The sequence below is a fragment of the Pseudopipra pipra genome, chromosome 2 (genome assembly GCF_036250125.1).
Source record: "Pseudopipra pipra isolate bDixPip1 chromosome 2, bDixPip1.hap1, whole genome shotgun sequence".
NCBI lineage: Eukaryota > Metazoa > Chordata > Aves > Passeriformes > Pipridae > Pseudopipra > Pseudopipra pipra.
The window spans coordinates 116,191,345-116,204,936 of record NC_087550.1 but is presented as its reverse complement, the minus strand read 5'-3'; the positions used below and the strand labels follow the sequence as shown (position 1 = coordinate 116,204,936).

At 48.1% G+C, this 13,592-nt stretch overlaps 2 long non-coding RNA genes across 3 annotated transcripts; both read right to left on the bottom strand.

Moving 5' to 3' along the window:
* Positions 1 to 2,210: 2,210 nt before the first annotated feature.
* On the bottom strand, positions 2,211 to 5,618 carry LOC135410387 (uncharacterized). Of its 2 annotated transcripts, none has more exons than XR_010428654.1 (4): positions 5,042 to 5,618; positions 2,833 to 2,878; positions 2,481 to 2,543; positions 2,211 to 2,263 (listed from the first exon to the last, which is right to left on the bottom strand). It is a non-coding gene; the product is annotated as an uncharacterized LOC135410387 (long non-coding RNA). The 2 variants fall into 2 exon arrangements; XR_010428653.1 differs by lacking the exon at positions 5,042 to 5,618 and adding an exon at positions 3,156 to 5,035.
* Positions 5,619 to 6,129: 511 nt separating this feature from the next.
* On the bottom strand, positions 6,130 to 9,080 carry LOC135410390 (uncharacterized). The gene is made up of 2 exons (XR_010428657.1): positions 8,874 to 9,080; positions 6,130 to 6,563 (listed from the first exon to the last, which is right to left on the bottom strand). It is a non-coding gene; the product is annotated as an uncharacterized LOC135410390 (long non-coding RNA).
* Between the last annotated feature and the right edge of the window lie 4,512 nt (positions 9,081 to 13,592).

Here is a 13,592-nt window from a genome sequence, read left to right as displayed (position 1 = left end):
TTTGCAGAGCTCGTGGGTGGTTTTGCTGCCACGTAGGTGGGGACAGTGAGGCTGAGCAACAGGGACGGGAGTGGGGATTTACAACCTCCCTGTCTCCAGTCTTGTGCTCCTCCAGCCCTGCTTCAAGTGGATCCAGCCCAAAAAGCCAGGTCTTTGCTTGCTTTACACAGAATAGATGGGGTTTTGCATGTTGAGCTGCCTGCCCACTTGAATTTTTCATTCACATTGCCCTGAGGATCAGGTACCAGGTGACTCAATGAAATGAGAAGAAAACTGCATTTGCTGTCCTGCCTGTTCTTACCCACGTTTATTTCTGAGCTCTGGGATCTCAAACACCAAACCCGGAGTATCTCCAGCCACTTGGCAGAGCTGTGCTGATAAGAACCGGAGCCATCAAAGGGAAGCACCGCTGTAAAAGGAGTGCCCCTGATTTTCCCTCATGGCTCGCAGGTGGGGAAAAACGACGACTTTATTGTTTTTCTGTCGGGAACAGTATTTATACAAGCTGGCAGAAGACCAGGGCTTCTATTCCTGGCAAACCCCGTCACCTCTGGTCTGGCACAGGTGAGCAGAGCCCAGCTGGCACAAGGTGTGCCCTCCAGCAGCTTCCCCAGCAGCTCTGCCAAGGCTTTTGAGCCCTGCCAGGCTCTGAACTTCGAGCATTTTACAGATGGAAAGTCTGTCAGACCACACTTCCACGACTTTCTAGGGGTTTTTATTCTCCTCACGTGAGTTTTGAATCAACAAACTACCCTACGCCGAGTGCATTTTCAATTCAAAAGCTTGGTTTCAATGTGTGTTCAAGAGGCTTTTTTTTTTTTTCTCTTTCTAAGTGCTTAATGAGCGACAATCACCCTCCTGTAGCACCGACCTCTGGGGCAGACACAGGTTCATTGCCACAGCCCTGTCCATGAAACCAAAACAGGAGAAAGAGGGACTCAAATGCGTTAAAAAGGTTTTCAGGAGCATTTCAGGAATTTTGGTGGCTCAGCAGGAATTTGGTGACATTTGTAGCCAGCTGCAAATTTACCTGCGCTGGAATTCAGCCTTTCAGATTCCAGGGCCCATTATCTAGGCTGGGGCACTGTTTCAAGCCCTTGGTTTTACAGCCCGCATGTAACTACGGAGAGCAACTTAAATAATTACATCCTCGCCACAAACAGCTTGAAAACTGAAGCGGCTGCGAGGAAAGAGAATGGGAAGGTGTGACAGCACTGCTGGAAAAGAGATTAACCGGGAAAGTGGGCCAGAATTCGCTGGGAGACAGGAGCTGCTCAGTGATCTTTACTGAGGGAGCCTCTTGCTTTGGTTGTGCTCTCAGCAACCCCCCAGATACATCCCCCCTGGTACCACCAGCAGCCAGGCAGCCTCAGCACCGAGGTTCCCATCTCGTTCCTCTCTAGGAAGTGTATTCTGGGCTCCAGAAGGGATGGTGAGTGCTCGGGGCTTGAAAAGAGGTGATGGGGGCTCAGTCAGGGCTCTGCCCGTCCTGGGGAGGCTCAAGAGAGGAGGTTTCTCCCAAAAACTGGACAAACAAGCAAAAGATAAAGATCTGGATTTAAAAAAAAAAAAAAAGGAAACTCTAAGGTGGATGTTGAAGAAACCTGGGATAAACTGGGATTAGCTACGGGGTAAGGCATCAGCACTGCCCACAGCGTGGGGAGAAGCATTGGAGAGCTCCACAGCCCCTTCCCCTCCTTCTCACCAACCCCTCTACCTGAGAGCAAGCCACTCTTGCTCCCCAGTATTTGTTCCCCCAAAAAGCCTGGGAGCAGAAGGAGGAAGCCTGGCTGTATCCAGCTCCCACAAGCACCATCCACCTGGGAAGGCACGGAGCAGGGAGGGTGCCACTAAATAATCCCCAGAGCGAAGTGGTTGGCATCGCTGTCCCAGCTCAGGAGGGCTTTCCTCCACTGGCCATTTCTCCTGGAGTGGTTGGGATGAGAGGGAGCCACTGGCCTGGCCGAGGTCACCCCCTTTGGCACTCTGTGCCAGCACCACAGCCTGCCAGGGCACCAGCTCCATTCAGTGGAAATGGTGAGGGTTTGTACTACAAATCTCTGTTTAGGGCAGCATTAGTCATCTGCCGTGGGCGTGATTCAAGACCACAGTTAGCTGACCAAATTCCCTATATAGTCAAAAAAGAGACCCAGAAAGATGGGGGCGTGATCCCAAGTGCCTCCCTTACACTCCTGGAGTCAATACTGCCATTGTGTATGGACTGGTATTTTAATTTCTGGCTGTAGTGAATTTTCTGTGGAATCTGTGAAAGCAAAACAACCTTTTAATACTTCATCAAAGTGGTTTTTCCCATTTTTTTCAGCCACCGGCGGGAGGCACCGCGTGTGTTTTCCCGGTTTGCACTCCCCCCCAGTAAACAGCTCTATTTTGGCTACACCTGCCAGGTGTTCCTGGAGTCTTCATTGAGATTCAATCCCAAAAAAAAAACACCCTAGGAGCAGCATTTTTCTCCCCCTCACCTCCAGAGCAGGGCTGGCAAGGAGCACTGGGGGCCAGATCACAAAGAAGGGTTTTTCTAAGGCCTTAGAAAGACAAGGAAAACACACAAAAATGAAAGTAATGGAGTGAGGAGACAGAAAAAGCACAAAAGCCCTCTAAGGGTTCAGGTAAACTACTGGAATGAGGGAAACCCTGGGCAGTTACAGTCACTGTACAGGTGAAGGGAGCAGGAGCCTGGGAGATAATAGGACTTAGGATTAGTGAAACACAACTGAGGGAATAACTGAACCAAAAATACATCTGCAGGGACACGGGTCATTCACTGCCAGCTGTCAAGGAACTGCGTAGGAAAGAGTTGCTATCTTTAGTCACCTGTTGTGTCAGGAGGCAGGGAAAATGATGCAGTGATGCAGCAGTGCTGGAAAAGAGCAAACATCATCTAAAGTTCATTCACGAGGGAGGAAGGGGCAGCCCAGTGAGCCTGACACTGGTATTGGTGAAACAACAGGCTGTTCAATTTCTGGGCACTTCTACTTAGAAAGAGCACTGCGATGCCAGTTTTCTTATCAGATTTCCAAATTCCCTTGTTTCCTCCCCCCATCAGTCATTTTGCCTTCACACTGCCCTTCAGATTCTGGTTCTTTTCCCCTCCACATCACCATTACCCTCATTTCCCCCTGACCAAAGGTGTTTACATGTTTATGTCAGCTTATCCAGTGACACCATGACTTTCTATCTTTGGAATAACCAGCAACACTTCTATTTCCATAGACTCCTTTGTGACTCAAAGTGATGCAATCTCCCAGTTTGCATCCATCAATTGTTCTTAAACAGTTCCCTGGGACCATTTGCTGTTGGCAATTAAGTTCTGTTGGTCACATTAAGTTTTGTGCCATTGTTTCCATTTCCTGACTGGAGGAAGAGGCAAGTCATTGCAGTGCTAATATTAACACGACATGAGTTTGCTGTTTGCTTGTGCAAATACTTGTACCTGCAGCTTTGAAAGAATCACTCTTTGAGCCACAGCTCGGTTGGTTGAACACTCATGACCAGCACAAGCAAATGGAAAGCAAGAACAGTTCAGCAAGTTTCTTTAATTATATGAACAAATCTGAGTGGATTTTTGTTTCAATATTCTTTACCCAGTTCTCCATCACAACTGTTAACCTGTTTTCCTATATTTGTGTTCTGTTTCTTTGTCCAGCTTCACTTCATGGTGGTTTGCTTTTCTTCCCATATTCCTAAGATCTCCTCCACTCATCCTGCTACCTCGTGAGCCTTTCTCCTTCCTGATTTATCCTTGGCAGCCCTTAAAGCAAATACTCCCTATTATAAACTCTGTTACTCCTTGAAATCTAATCTGTTCAGCAAAGTTTGTTTAGGATGGGTCTTGCTTCTCCCTTGGGATTTGTTTTACACACTTTTTAGCTACACATTTTAACCAGCTGTGAGAGACCTCAGCCGAAAATTCCCTCTAAAAATAGGACAGCAGCCACCTCAATGAAATCAGAGATTGCAAAGGAAGAAAATTGTTATTAGAGAGTAACAAAGCAACCATGTTACACCATCCATTGTGCTTTTGCATGGTTTGGAAGCAGGGCAGAAGGTACCTTCAGTGTGCAACCAGAAGATCCTGATTAACCTGGTGAGGTGGGCAAACGCTCCTGGGTATTTCCTAGAGAAATTGTGGAGGGGGAATTTTAATAGTTAAACATTGCTGTAGGGGAAATGTCTCCTTTTCCTTAGGGCAAGAAGTGTGCCTCGCAGAAGGAATGCCCTCCAGATAAAGCCTTGGGATGAGTGATCAACATGCCCTGCATTTTTCCCTGCCGTGCCCCACCTCGGCAGAGCTACAACAAGTGGCAGCTTGTGGAATACTCTTCCTCATTCAAATGAGACACTCTCCAAACAATCCTAGGGGGCAAACAAACCTCCGGTGTCCTGCTATCAAAGGAGAAAGATCTGCACCCGCACCAGTAAAAAACTGCATTGTGAAATACAGTTCACAACTGCATTGTGAAATACAGTGTTGACACAAACTAAAGCTAAAGAAACACATCCACCAAACGGAAGGAAATCAAAATTAAATTACCCAACAGTATCATCTCCCTGTTCATTCAGCCGTGTTCCCTCCCAATTTTCTACCAATTCATTTACAGTGAAACTCAATGTATATCTGCACTGCAACCACCTCCAGTTATAGCTCCTTTTTCTGGATTTTACAGCTTGGGAAAGTAGATATATTAAAATAACAGCCCGGTTTAAGCACAGTTTTCATACCCTTACTGTCACAGTCACATTGAAATAGAGTCTGGGGATACAATATTATCTCTTTGTATCTTTTATTATCTCTTACTACGGCAAATCCAACACGCAGAAATATATAATAGACCTAATAATAGAAATCAGGAACTTGAGACAGCAGTGCAAATCCCCGAGCTCAGTGATGTGATAGGCACTTAGAAGATGCAAATTTGCTTATTGGTTCAGGCAGGTAGTCTGCTGATGACAGCAGGGAGCCAGGCCAGGGCTCACAGACCCATCCCAAAATTTCCGGTTCGACCACAGGTTCCTGAGTTACCTTACTCCAGTCACTTAATCCCACAGATCTGTTTACAGCTGGCCAAAGGAGAATGCTTGCCTTCCCTATCACAGGGTGATTAGGAAGGCAAAATCCCTTAACTGCCATGAGGAATGAGAAGGTTTTGAGGGCTCTGGCAGCCTCTTGCTGGATTTTAAACACTCATTTCACTGCTGCATCTGCAGGAGCAGGACAGACCAGCAGGCCTGTGGTCAGGCAGAGCCTGCAGTCTCAGGGCACGGCCAGACACACTGTTTTAGTTGGAGATGCTGTGGGTTTACAGGTGATTTTTCTCCCCAGCTGCCTGCCACCGTTTTCAAACCCGGGGTGGTTGTGCCAGTGCAGGCACCGAGCTGGAGCAGAGCAGCCTGTGGAGCTTCAGGGCCAGGGCCTTGGAATTAAGGGTTTGATATTCGTTAAACTGCTGCGCCATCTATGTTCGGGAGAGGCCCGTGTCACAGACGTGCTGCATCGTCCCCAAAATGTCACAGTGAGGAACCTCCCGTGGAGTTCAAGTTCTCTGCCACGGGTGTCCCTGCACTGACCACACCAATGAGCAGGGCAGGGTGACACCTCTGGGGGGCACCTTCACAGAATCCCAGAATCATTGAGGTTGGAAAAGCCCTCCCAGATCATCGAGTCCACCCTGTGCCCGATGCCCACCTTGTCCCCCAGCCCAGAGCACTGAGTGCCACGGCCAGGCCTTCCTGGGACACCTCCAGGGATGGGCACTCCAAACCTCCCTGGGCAGCCCCTGCCAAGGCCTCACCACCCTTTCCAGCAACAAATTCCTCCTCCTGTCCAACCTGAGCCTCCCCTGGCACAGCTGGAGGCCGTTCCCTCTCCTCCTGTCCCTTGTTCCCTGGGAGTAGAGCCCGACCCCCCCCCGGCTCCCCCCTCCTGTCAGGGGGTTGCAGAGCCAGAAGGTCCCCCCTGAGCCTCCTTTTCTCCAGGCTGAGCCCCCCCAGCTCCCTCAGCCCCTCCTGCTGCTCCAGCCCCTTCCCAGCTCTGTTCCCTTCCCTGCACAAGCTCCGGCCCCTCCATGTCTCTCTTCCATGAGGGCCCAAAACTGGACACAGCCCTTGAGATCCAGCCTTCCTTGCACTTGTGTTGTATTCACTTTTGTGTTGGCCAACTTGTAAGTGGCATCAACACTGTGATTTCTGTTCAAATGCCTCAACCAACATCAGGGAAGGTCCATGAGGCTCCATGTCTGTCCATCTGCAAGGGAGAAACAGTAGGGCTTGATCCATGGAGGTGAAGCTCATGATAAACGACCGAGGGAGCTCCTGCTACAGCTGGCAGGAGAAGCAGCTTGTCATTCCTCAAAACCAAGAGACACCCAAAGGCATTTCTTCTCAAACCACTGCCCTTCTCAGTACTTGCTTTTTAAAGTACTGTGGTTTCATGTTCCCTTTTCTGAAGTGCCAAGGCATTGCAGGGTCAGGTGTCCCTGTTGTGGAAGTCCAGCTCTCTTTCTTACTGTCCTCCTCCCAGCTGGAGTAGGATCCCTGCAATAAAGCTGTGTCAAAGATAAAGGAATCACTGCCTGGGCTGGTTTTGACTCAGAGTTGACTTTCTCCATAGCAGCTGGTGTGGGGCTGTGGTTTGGATTTGTGCTGGAATCAGTGTTGATAATCCAGGGGTGTTTTAGTTGTTGCTGAGCAGCGATTAAACACCATCAGGGGCTTTTCTGCTCTTCAGTCCACCCCACAGGTGAGTGGGCTGGCGGTGCACAGGGAGCTGGGAGAGGACACAGCCAGGACAGCTGACCCCAACTGACCACGGGGATATCCCACACCATATGGAGAGGAGGGAAGAAGGAAGGGAGGAAGTTTGGAGTGATGGCATTTGTCTCCCCAAGTCCCTGTTACACGTGATGGATCCCAGCTTTCCTGGGCTTGGCTGAACACCTGCCTGCCACGGGAAGTGGGGAATTCTGCCTTGCTTGTGTATGTGGCTTTTGCTTTGCCTCTTAAACTGTCTTCAGCTCAACCCACAGGTTTTCTCACTTTTAGCTTCCCAGTTCTCTGGGGAGCGAGAGAGGGGCTGTGTGGGGCTCAGGAGCTGGCTGGTACGTGCTGTCCTTCCCACCGGATGAAAGGGAGGGGGAAGGGGTGTCAGCAGAAGCATTTCAGATAGTTCCTTCTTAGGAAAGCTTTCCGCTGTGTTTTCATCCCCCCCAAAAAAAGAAAAAAAGGTGGTGGTTTAGGTCCTGCTACCTGTCAATGCCTCATTGGAAATGTGCACAGAGTCTCTTACAGGCACATCCCACCCCAACGCCAAGGGAACCATTTGCAAGCACAGTCTCTGCAGAGCAGTCTCAGTGCTCTGCATAGGCCCTGAAGTGCTTGTAAATACCATTCAATGGCACTAACTACCACTTCACCTTCAAATTATCAGGCTGAGTGTGAATCCGGCTCTGAATCCAGGGATTCTTTCACTTCTCCCTCTCCCCTTTCCCTCGTACCCCCCCTCGTCCAGTGACAGCACCTCTTGGGAGCACACACGGAGCTCTTGCTTGCCGTGGAAGCCACACCCCCCTCCCTCCCATCCTGCAGGGATACCGCTGAGTTCTTGAGAGCAGTGACAAAAAGGAGAACAAAACGTAAACCGATTGTTACAGTGCAGCAAATTCACTGGTTGGCATCCAACACTATCACCTCTTGGAAGAGCAGAAAAGGGACAACTGGACCACTCACCCATCACTCCCCTGCTCCAAGAAGAGCTTTTCACTCCCCTGTCTTACTCCCCCAGCAAACCTTGATTGCCAGCCACTTTTTCAACCAGCTTGATGTCACTATTTCTCTGCTTTCACCATCTCCCAGGGGTCGGGACAGTCATACAAAGGAGCACCTACTGCCAGACCTCGGCTGTCTCTCCATTTTGCATGCCACAACCTCTGGATTTTATCATTTATCATTTTAAACATCTGGGTCAGCAAAGAGATCCCTGTGCAAGCAGAAGCAGGAGTGGCTCCTGTGCCTCTGCCCCTCTCCTTGGTCCCTGTGGATGCTGCACACCAGGTGCCTCTGGGATGAGGCAGAAGCTGCATGGACATTTCCAAGATTACACATTCAAAGGCCGCTGCCAAAGCAGTGCCCCTGCAGTCCTTGAGAGCTGGAGTTGTAAACAAGGCAGATTTTTCCAAGGGAATTTCCAAAAGGCAGTGAGATTCCCAACCCTCGGTGGCTTTCAGCTGTGCCCCATACTCAAACATGGTGCACTTCAGGGTGTATTTCAAAGAAGGTGATTGTCCTGGAGAAGTACTGAATTGTTAATTGTTCAACATTGGTTGTAGGGGGGGTTGCAGACCATTAATGAGGGTAGAATCACAAGGCAGCAGCACATCTGAGGGACCCTGGGAGATACATGAGCTGTTCATGAAAACTATTTTATTGTAAAAAGCGTTAAAAGCATCCTTTACACTGCTCCTCCTCGGCATGTTTTATTAGCAATTCGTTTCTGTCACACCTCAGGTCAAGCTACTGTAAGTCTTGCAGCAATTTTTTTGGTTTTTAACATGGTTTTATTTAATTGCTGTCTGGAAGATTGTTTTGAATCTTCTGTGTGCCCTGTGAGTGGCTGCCTGGGTCCTCTTCCAAGCTGACCTTCCACAGCAAAGCATGAAACTTGACTGCGTTCAGCCTTGTGTGACTGCCATTGCTAAAGGACCACTGCCACACACTGGCAAACTTGGAAATATCTAGTTGCCTAAAGTACTGCTGATGGTTTTGTTTTTTTTTTTTTCCTCATCCAACATCTCTTCTTCCGAAAGGATTTGTGTGGAAACAAGATTTCTTTCTTTTCTAAACCAGATTGATCCCTCTACCTGATTCTGTCAGAGATGCTGCACAATTTGCTCCACAGGATGCCCCGAGCCAGGTCCAGTCCCGCTGTCCATGGGGGGCCGGGGGTGGCCCTTTGTGACACAGGCACCTTCCAGGACCCTTTGTGACGTGGGACATGGGTGTGCCCAGAGACCTTTGTGACACCCCAGACCCCGCCCTGCCCCAGGGGTATATAAGGGGTGCAGAGCTCAGCCCATCTCAGCTGCTTCCCAGGAGTGGCTCCTTCTCTCTCTCTCTCTCTCTCCTCATCTCCCACTCTTTGCCTCCTCTGCCACCTGCGGATGGACCTCAGGCTTCCGCAGGATGGGCAAGGAGCCCCCAGGATCCTGGGCTTCCCATCGGTCTGGCCGACCCATTTTTTTCCCCTACCTTCTTCCTTCCTTCTTCTTCTTCTTCTTCCTCTTCTTCTTCTTCTTCCTCTGCATCTTCTTCCTCTTCTTCTTGGTCTTCTTCTTGTTGGCCTTCTTCTCCTTGGTGTTCTTCTTCTTCATCTTCTTCTTCTTGGCCTTCTTCTTCGTCGTCTTCTTCTTCTTCTTCCTCTTCTTCTTCTTCCTCTTCTTCCTCTGTAAGGACGTGTTCCTTACAGGGATGCAAGGAGTGCAGCCTGGGAGTTGCAGTTCCTGGACAACCTGCGGGGCCACATGTGCTGACATTGGTCAGGCTCACACATGTCCTCTGGTTCCTGGACAGCACATGAGCAATGTGTGCTGCGCTGCGCTGAATTGTTCAGGCAGCTATAAGGAAATAAAGCTTTGGCTACGCAGCCGTACCTGCCGAGTCCTGCCTCTTTATTGAGTCCTGTCTCTTTATTTTACAGTAATATATCGCAGGTGGTGCCCTTCGCGTGGGGCACAACCTACATTAGGATGTAGCTTTAAAAGCCTCGTAACAAGGCAACTCGGTATTGTCCGGAACGAGTTTGTTTTAAAACTCGGGACACTTTTACCGAAAAAAAGCCTTAAAAGCGTCCGATCTCAGCAAGCGGCTGAGGGGCGCGAGATTAAACCGAGCTCAGAAAAGACAGGAAGTGCCCTGATCCAGGAGGAGAAAAAAAGCCGAGAGAAGACGGATCGAGGGAGAAGCCGCTGCCACAGAGGGAGCAGGAATCGCTACAGCCTTAAGCGCTGTCCTGGTTAGAACAGCTGGGACCAGCTCATCACTGGATGGGTGTAACCCAAAACTGTGTATTCCATAGCCCTCCGTGCCATTGCCCAGAAACTGTTATCAATAGACCATTTACACCCTCTGCTCAGAGCAGCCCTGACCCCTCAGGCTGTAAACTGGGTGTTAAGAGGCCTGTGAGACAGGAGGATGCTCTTGTCCTCACACCCTTTGTGGAACTCCCCGCCCTGAGGGAGGCACTGGTCATTCCCTTTCCTTTTCCTTTTCCTTTTCCTTTTCCTTTTCCTTTTCCTTTTCCTTTTCCTTTTCCTTTTCCTTTTCCTTTTCCTTTTCCTTTTCCTTTTCCTTTTCCTTTTCCTTTTCCTTTTCCTTTTCCTTTTCCTTTTCCTTTTCCTTTTCCTTTTCCTTTTCCTTCTCCTTCTCCTTCTCCTTCTCCTTTTCCTTTTCCTTCTCCTCCTCCTTCTCCTTTTCCTTTTCCTTCTTATTTTTCTTTTTTTCTTCTTTTTTTTTTTTTTTCTTTCTTGCCATTCCACAGAACAGTTCCAATTCAAGGGTAGGTTGGTACAGAAATCTCCCCCAGGCTTTCAGTGCTCTCTCTGTTCCTGGAAACACGACTAAATCTGTCTGACAGAAGGAGATGTTAACACAGGTTGGCAAGAAAAACATCACTCAGGCTTCAGGTTCAGCTTGTGCTGACACTTCTCAGGCTTTAGAGGAGGGCAGATCCTGAACTGATCACTGGGGCAGACACATGGGGCTTCTTTCTTCATCATTTCAACTCCATCATTTTGTGATGGAGCCACTCCATCAGTGACTCTGTGGTCTGAAACACAATTCTGTCCTCTCTCTTACCACCCTGAGCAAATGGTTTACACCACTGATTACAGAAGTTTGTTTTCATTGCTTTTGATATCCTTGAGTGTCCTATTTACATGTGACTATTTTCCAGCTGGACTTTTTTCTTCCTTGAAACTGAAGTTCACGATCTTCTGTCTTTTTTTTTTGTAAGAGTTCCTCAGAGCTCTGTGCTGTGGTTTGTAGTAAAAGCTGAGCCCATAACAAGTGGAAGTTAACAGGACACAGACTTTATGTACATTTTGAAATATTATCATTTCAACATCTCCTTTAAAGCATTTTCAGGTGTATTCTGGAGTTATTTTTCTCCTCCTCAGGCAATCTCTTTGAGGCTGAATCCGCTTTTTCGCCCCACTTGGGAGACACTTCACCTGATTTTAAAAAGAATTTACAAGCTGCAGCACTTCTCCCTTTCTCTGCAAACACAGATCTAACAGTTCTGATTAGAGCAGTGCCCCAAGTCTGACTAAATGCCTCTCAGGTAGAAAACATTTCTTCTTCTGTTGCTGTGCATCAACAAATGTTCAAGGCTGTTACCAAAGAGGAGAAAACCTGATGGGAAGAGAAATTTTGTTATTATGCCCCAACTACTCCACCTCTAGCTGAGTGAGAGGTGGACAGAAACCCCTCACATCTGTGCCTTTCTGATTAACTACAAAATACACCAAATAACAAATTGAATAAGCTCCTAAAAAAAAACAAAAAAGAACTAGGAGCTGTTTCTATTTATCACCCCTAAGCCTTGCAACAGTGACAGCGTACTTCATGTGACTAAAAAGCATCATTCCACCTTTTCTTCTTCTGTTTTTTTCATGTGTCTCACATCAAACCCTTGAGCTCTGCTGACTTACAACTCACCTGCCACAGTTCTTTCACAAGCACATCCCAAAACCTGATGCTGTGACTGTGAGACAGGGGATTTTTTTTTTTTTTAAATAAGTGGTCACATAAAACTTTTGCCTAATGACTGTAGTCAGCTTCAACTGCTGTGATTTTTTGTTGTTGTTACAACATTTTTATGACAGCAAAAGCCTTAATGTAGAATCAACCTTCCAAACATACTGAAGTTTTGGTTCTGTGTATTTTGTATTGGTCACCAGGTTTGCAATATGTAACAGCAAACATTTCTGCCTGAGTGTGCTGCCTGCACCCAGAGGACTGACTAAGACAGAATTTTTATGTCTAAATGATCCCCAAACCCCTCAGCTCCCAAAATCTCTGTGTGGAGTCACGTGCCTGAACTTTGTTGGTGGGTGCTTTGGAAAACAGGACCAGACCAAAGGTTTTTTTTTTCCCCCCCTCTGGATTTAGTAGTTCCATGTGGATATTCAATATTTTTCTGCAGTATGTATAAAAGGTTGTAGACTGTCATTTTTCCTGCTTGGTTTTTCCCATTTTTTGCTACATCTTGCTTGTGCCGTGATTTCCTGGGAGTTCACTCTCCTTTTGTACTAAGGGACTGTATTTCTTAGAAGAACTTTGGTTTAAAGACTTTATTTTTCACCAGATTGTGATAATAGGTGATTGTGCAATAGGTTGCTTAATAATTAATTAGAGCTGCGTGGTAATTTAAATAAACAACACCTGGAGAGTCCATTTCTCTCAGAAAGCCCTTCCACCTCAAAAGCCAGCACATCAGGGAGAAGTTTTCCTGAAGCATCAGCATGATGGGATGCAAATTCCTTCAGCAGCACAGCCTAGGGAATAAGAGGAATTATCCTTGAGATACAAGAAGCAGACCAAGAGCTCTGAACTGCTGAAGTAAGACACAATCCCTTTTGTAATTTCATGGAGCAAAAGGAGGAGAAAAAAGAGCTACAGGCTGTGAAATAACCATCCTGCCAGAGAGCCATTTCTTTCAGAGCCACAGAGTCCAACACCAGCAAAGAGGAGGGACTATTATTAGAACCCAGACCTTGATACAAAGAGCTTTTCCATCAATGACAATGCTGAAATTTCACTTAGAGCAGTTGGGATGCCAAGGAGAGATGTGAAAAAAGACCCAAACAGCTCTGAGTGCCAAAGACCAAGCCCAAGCAGCTTGACCTGTCATGCAGGTCCTGGTCACAGAAATGCCTTTTCACACAGTTTTCTTGGCAGCATCACTTTTATACTCAGCTTGATGTGTAGCTGAACATCCTTTCCTTAGCTCTTCTTGCTCTGTTCCTTTCATGCACAGCAGGAGAGCGTAGGCACAGCTCTCCAAACAGCCTCTCAGCTTCCCTCAGGAACCAGCCACATGGCAGGAATAATCTGCCTGTGCTCCCACATGGTGAGCTGATCTCCTTGGGTCCTTTGCAGTGTGACACAGCCCAGCTTCCACTGGCTGGGGGCAACTGGACAACCCTTGGTGCCAGAGCCCTCTGCCCACACAGCTCTTCCTAAACACCTTCACCCCATTTCACTTAATTTGACTATGGGATTTCTGATTCCATCCTTGAAAGTGTCTGAAATCACTTTTCAGAGGAGAGTGATGGAATAAGGACTATGAAGATGCCGAAGGGATGGAGCATCTCTGGGAGCAGGAAAGGCTGAGGGAGCTGGGGCTGTTCAGCCTCCAGAGCAGACACTGAGAGGGGACCTCCCCCAGGTCTGTAGGGTCTGCAGGGAGGGGGCAGAGGATGGACCAGGCTCTGCTCGGGGGGGCCCAGCAATGGCACAAGAGGAACGGGCAGGAACTGATGCCCAGGAAGTTCCACCTGGACAGGAGGAAGAACTTCTTT